Source organism: Grampus griseus (assembly GCF_964374135.1).
Source record: "Grampus griseus genome assembly, chromosome: 5".
Classification (NCBI taxonomy): domain Eukaryota; kingdom Metazoa; phylum Chordata; class Mammalia; order Artiodactyla; family Delphinidae; genus Grampus; species Grampus griseus.
The window spans coordinates 40670129-40677406 of record NC_138998.1 but is presented as its reverse complement, the minus strand read 5'-3'; positions in this window follow the sequence as shown (position 1 = coordinate 40677406).

The window sequence follows — 7278 nt, the reverse complement described above, 5'->3', positions numbered from 1 at the left end:
CAAGGATCTACTGTATAGCACAGGGAACTATACTCAGTATTTTGTAATAATCTATAAGGGAAAAGAATCTGAAAAACATAAGAATATGTGTATGTGTAACTGAATCACTTTGCTGTACACCTGAAACTAACACAACATTGTAAATCAACTATACTTCAATTAAAAAAAAAAAAAGGCCAAAGATCTGAACAGGGCTTCCCTGGTGGCGCAGTGGTTGAGAGTCCGCCTGCTGATGCAGGGGACACAGGTTCATGCCCCGGTCCGGGAAGACCCCAAATGCCGCGGAGCAGCTGAGCCAGTGAGCCATGGCTGCTGAGCCTGCGCGTCCAAAGCCTGTGCTCTGCAACGGGAGAGGCCACAACAGTGAGGCCCGCGTACCGCAAAAAAATTAAAAAAAAAAGATCTGAACAGACACCTCATTATAGAACATATACAGATGGCAATTAAGTATATGAAAAGATGCTAATCATCCTTTGTCAACAGGGATTACAAATTACAACAATGAAATACCACTATGCACCTATTAGAATAGCTAAAATCAAAAAAGCTAACAATACCAAATGCTGGCAAGGATGCAAAGCAACAGGAACTCTTACACATTGCTGGTGGGAATGTAGAATGGCACAGCCACTTTGGAAGACAGTTTGATAGTCTCTTCCAAAGCTAAACATAGTGTTACCATAAAAGCCGTCAATATGTCCCTAGGTATTCAATCAATTGATGTGAAAACCTTTATCAACACAAAAACCTGCATATGGAAGTTTATAACAGATTTATTCATCATCACCAAAAGCTTGAAATAACCAAGATATGTTTTGACACGTGAATGAATAAACAAAGTATGGTATACCTATACCATGGAATAGTACTCAACAATAAAAATAAATGCACTAACAAGCCACAAAAGATAGAATAACATTAAAGGCATATTGCTAAGTGAAAGAAGGCAGTATGAAAGGTTATATATCATATAATATGTATATATGATATGTATATCACATGTATGACACTCGAAAGGACTAAACTATAGAGATAGTAAAATGATTAGTGGTTGCCAAGGGTATGGGGTTCATGATGAATAGGTGAAGTACAGGGGACTTTTAGGACAGTAAAACTATTCTGTATGATACTGTAATGGTGAATACAAGACATGATGCATTTGTCAAAACCCATGTAACTTTATAGCACAAAATGAACCTTAACCTAATCCATGCAAATTAAAAAAAATCATTTAGGAGGTTAGGGGATTAAATGCAGACTGTGACAAGAGATTCTAACTGTATTACAAATATATAAAAACAACCTCACTGAAGGAGGTGGGGCAGGTTTATTTAGGTCACTAAATAACTCTGGAAATGACTGCAGTCTGTAAGACTAAAGGCAAAAGGAACTGCACATAAGCACTAACTGTAATAAATAATGTTGTAATGGGCAGAGGTTAACAATTCTGATACAGCTATACATGTATACCAGAATTGAATAATTAAGTAAATGAATGGCAGATGACAGGGACCAGGGTTTTTATTTATTTATTTATTTATTTTACTACTGGAGTGGGAGTTTACAGATAAACGAGGGAAGTTAGACTGATCCATGACATAATGAATTAAGAGTTGGAGACAGTATGAACTCATGTTTAGTTTAACGTAGCTAGAGATGGTTACATACAGAAATACTTATAAATATGTGTAAATACACAGGTTAGTATAAAAGCATTTTTTTCCGCCCGTCAGCTAAGAGGGCCTAAAAGAAATGACACACAGGAGCAACAAGAATTCCTTGTGCCTAGACATTGGTTTCTAAAACCATTCTCCAATAAATGGAAGCAGAATTTCTTGGCAAAATGGCTGATTCTAAGGTAGTAAATATACAAAATGACTCTGTAGTGCCATAATTATGGTGGCAGAGAATAAGGAAATGCAAAGGTGAATGTGAAGGGAGAGGGAGACAAGCGGAGAGGAGGGATGTAGGGAAAAGGGAAGGGTAAGAGAGGAGAGGGAAGGAGGAGGAGGAAGAAGAGGAAGAGGAGGTAAAGAAAAAAGAAAATCTACATACACAAGCCCAGTAGGGTTATGTCAAAGGAGCACAGGAGCCAACCAAAAGAGCTCCCAATGACCAAATCTAGAACAATTCAAAGAGCAAAGTAAAATAGTATTAGCTAATAACCCAAAATATAAAATAAGTACTCATGAGTCCATGTTGCTTTAAATAAATGATTGAACAAACTAGTACAGTTGTCCCTCAGAGTCTGCAGGGGATTAGTTCCAGGACTCTCCATAAGTACCAAAATCTGAGGATGCTCAAGCCCCTTATGTAAAAGGGCACAGTATTTGCATATTGGACACACCCCGCTATATACTTCAAATCATCTCTAGATTACTTAAAATATCTAATATAATATAAATGCTATGTAAATAGTTGCAAATACAATGTAAATAGTTGCTGGCATTTGGCAAATTCAAGTTTTGCTTTTTTTGGAACTTACTGGAACTTTTGTCCCAAATACTTCTTTTAAATTGAAGTATAGTTGATTTACAATGTTAATTTCTATTGTACAGCAACTGATTCAATTATACATGTATATACACTCTTTTTTTCCCCAAATATTTTTAATCTGAGGTTGGTTAAATCGGTGGATGCAGAACCCAAAGATATGGAGGGATGACTGCAAATGGGAAAAAAGAGACACATCTCCCATATAGAGGAATTCAAAATAATTTATGTAGATATCCCACCCTCAAGAAAAAGCAGCATGACTCACTACTTCGTAGGTGTGGAGTGTGCATAGTGACTTCTTTCCAAAGTGTACATTATGCAAAGGGGAAAAATAAGAGTAACTCTACAGTGGAGAAACCTGACAAACACTATCTCAGTCAGGTGACCATGACCAACATCAACAGTGATAAATCATGCTAACAGTATATACCCTTGATATAATGTCATGGAAATAGCACTTTGCATGTGGTCTTCCTCCCAATAACCCATAATCCCATTCTTATCATGAGAAAAACATCAGACAAACCTCAATAGTGGGGCATCCTACAAAATCTGTGCCCAGTACTCCTCAAAACTGTTAAGTTCATCAAAAAAAAGAAATTCAGAGAAATTGCCCCTGCCAAGAGGAGCCTAAGGAAACAGGACAACCAAATGTAACATGATATCCTGGATAGGATTTCAGAAAAGAACAAGTACATTACATAAGAACTAAGGAAATCAAATCAACTATGGACTTAGCTAATAACAATATATCAATATTGGTTTATTAAGCATAACAAAGTATATAAAATGTTAAAATGTAAAATGTTAAAAACAGGAGAAGCTGGGTTTGATATACTCAGTACTATCTTCTCACTTTTTCTGAAGATCTGAAACTATTAAAAATTAATGTCTATTAAAAAAGAAAAAACAGCCAAGTATTAAATGATAGATCTCTCTCTACTGGAAATATGGGCAATTTATGATTTGTCTTTATAGTTCTCTGTGCCATACACATTTTCTAGAATAAGCACTATGTTGCTCTAAAACATATAAGCATACAAGATTTGTTTGCTCAACTTAAATACTAAACACTAGAACTGTGATTATAAATTTTAAAAGCAGATACTATTTATTGAAAAATTACAACTTGTTGCATATTGATTGTGCTAAGAATTTTTTTTTTTTTTTTTTTGCAGGACGCGGGCCTCTCACTGTTGTGGCCTCTCCCGCTGCGGAGCACAGGCTCCGGATGCACAGGCTCAGCGGCCATGGCTAACGGGCCCAGCCACTCCACGGCATGTGGGATCTTCCCGGACCGGGGCACGAACCTGTGTCCCCTGCATTGCCAGGCAGACTCTCAACCACTGTGCCACCAGGGAAGCCCTGCTAAGAATTTTATCAATACTCTGTGAACACTACTATTCCGTTTTAAAAGAACACCACTGTGCCTTTTTAAAAGATAAGGAACTAGAGGTTCAGAAATTTTAGGCCACAGAGCTAACAGATGGCAGATAAGCTGACTTCAAACATGCTTTTATTTTTAGATAATATAGCTTCCCTAGAATTACTCGTTCACTAGTGCCATATATTATCTTAAAGTACTTCACAACAACAATATGAAGTCAGTTTTAAATAACCGTATTTATGTGAAACTGTGTTAGAAGAAAAATGTGACAGGCACCATTGCAGTGCCAACTCCACCAAAGACAAAACAAAACCTCCATCAGATAAAACAATGGGTTTAGGTCCTGATAAACACATCATAAATTGAAAATATCATTAGGTTGAAAATGCATTTAAATACACCTAACCTATCAAACATCACAGATTAGCCTAGCCTACCTTAATGTTCATAATACTTAATTAGCCTACAGTGGACAAAATCATCTAACACAAAGCCTATTTTATAATAAAGTGTTGAACATCTCATGTAATTTAATGAACACTGTACTGAAAGTGAAAAACAGAACCGTTATATGTGTACAGAATGACCGTAAGTACCTTGACTGTTTACTCCCTCATGGCACTGGGAGCTATGCTCTCTGCCACTGACCAACATCACAAGAGAGTATCGTACTGCATATTCCTAGCCTGGGAAAAGATCAAAATTCAAGGACTGCCCTGGTGGTCCAGTGGTTAAGACCCCGTGTTTCCACTGCAGGGAGCGTGGGTTCAATCCCTGGTCGGGGAACTAAGATCCTGCTTGCCGCGTAGCGCAGCCAAAGGAGGAAAAAAAGAAAGAGGAAAAAAGAGAGAAAAAAAAAAAGATAAAAATTCAAAGTATGGTTTCTATTGAATGCGTATCATTTTCACACCATGGTAAAGGTGAAAAATCCTAAGTTGAACTATCGTAAGTCAGTGAGCAACTGTACAAGCAGCACTGCTACAGAAACACAGTGACTGCCAAACCTACTTCTAATAACTTTAAAATATTTAGATCTTGTTTTACCAGGAGGCATCCTCAAGCATGCCTCTTTCCTAGGCAATAAGGTGGTTCTTTCAAAATGTATCAAATCAATTATTCTCCTTACACTACTGTTAAGTTCAAAGAGATATTGAGACTGATTTCTTGCCTTCATCAAGGCTCACCACCCTACTGCTCAAGCTATTTTAACATGTGACAGAATTGATAAACTGAGAATGAATAGCCTATATCTGTGTTTCTTATGATGCTATTTCATGATTCCTTAATTCACAGGCTGACTCAACTAAGGCTGGCTTATTTTTAAGAAAATTGGTCTATTTTTAGGAAAATTGGTCCCATCATAAAAATAAGCCAAGAGGAGACTGCACACATGTCCTGAACAAGGGAAATCCAAAACCTACTCAAAGAGTTACATTATCAGCATCCATGAATAAACTCAAATATATGGAGAAGAACCTGGCAAAAGGGCACAGGAGCCACACTGATGGGGCACCCATTAGCCAATTCTGGGATAATGTGAGCAACGAAAGAAAAGATTAACGAAAAGAAAACAAACAATCTGATTTTTAAAAGTAGGCAAAGGTTTTGAACGGCCATTTTACCAGTGAAGATATACGGATAACAAATAAGCATATGAAAAGATGCTCAACATGATAAGCCATTAGGGAAATGTAAATTAAAACCACAAAGGACACAACCAACCACCCATTAGGATGGTTTTAAAAAAATGACAACATCAAGAGGTGGTGAGGATGCACAGTTACTGAGATGCTGATACACTTCTGGTGGGAAAGCAAAAAGGCACAAACCACTTGGAAAACAAATATACAAATACTATAAGGATCCAACAATCGCATCCCTAGTTATTTATCCAAATAAAATGAAACCTGTATACAAATATTCAAAGCAGCTTTACTCCTAATCATCAAAACCTGGAAATTCAAATGTGCCTCACCAGAGGAATGAATAAAATGTGGTACATCCATACAATGCAATATTATTCAAAATAAAAAGTAACAAACTCTTGATATATACCACACCTTAGATGAATCTCAAGTGTACCACGCTAAGTGAAAAAAAACCACACTCAAATGGTCACATACTGTATGACTGCATTTACATATTTTGGAAAAAGCAAACCATAAGGTTAGAAAACAGATTGGAAGTTGGCAGGAGTTAAGGATGGGTGAAGGGTTTGAAAACAAAGGGAATTTAGGGGGACTGGGGAGGATGATAGAATTTTTTTTGTATTTTAATTGTAGGGGCGATTACATGAATATACACATGTTAAAATTCAAAGAACTGTAAATCAAAGCATAAGCTTCACCATCTATAAGTTAATGAATTTAAAAAGAAAAATCAAGTTAAAATAACAATTGCAAAGGATTAAATCCTTTAATCCCTTTAAACAGAAAACCAACTAATATAACCCAAAAACATTTGGGAACATCTGGACTAATCGACAGCATACGTCTCCTGATGCAATGCATTGAGAATTTAGCATTACGTCTGGGGAAGTCCTGCTAAAAGGGCTTAACATAAATTTAATCAAGAGGAAAGTCAGACAAGCCTAAGCTGAGGTCACTCTATAAAACAACTGGTTTGGACTCTTCAAAAATGTCAAGTACGGGCTTCCCTGGTGACGCAGTGGTTGAGAGTTCGCCTGCCGATGCAGGGGACAAGGGTCTGTGCCCCGGTCCGGGAAGATCCCACATGCCGCGTAGCGGCTGGGCCTGTGAGCCATGGCCGCTGAGCCTGCATGTCCGGAGCCTGTGCTCCGCAGTGGGAGAGGCCACAACAGTGAGAGGCCCGCGTACGGGGAAAAAAAAAAAAAAAAAAAAAAATGTCAATTACATTAAAAAAAATCAGGAATGGATCCAGATGAAAGAAGTCTAAAGACATAAGAGAACCCAATGCAACATACAATCTTAGATATTTATTTTTTCCATAAAAGACTTTATGGTTGGGATAACTGACAAAATCTCAATGTGGTCCATCAACTGGATAACAGTATTGTGTCAATGTTAATTTTCTGATTTTGATCATTACACTGTGATTATGTAAGAAAATTCCTGGTTTTGGAGGGGAAAAACCAAATATTTAGGGGGGTTACTCTTAAATGGCTCAGAAAAAAATAATTAAAAAGAGGAAGAAAGAATATAAGGTTATGTTCACGTTTGGCAAATCCGAGTGAAGGGTATCAAGGAATTCTCCGTACTATTTTGCAACTTTTGTCTGAAATTATGTCAAAATTTAAAATAAATTACTTTTTAAAGTAAACGTCCTCTGGGCTAAAAATAACAGATCAAGTTATCTAAAGGATGGGAATCGGACTTCTCTGGTGGCATCCAGAGAAGAATCCACCTGCCAGGTTT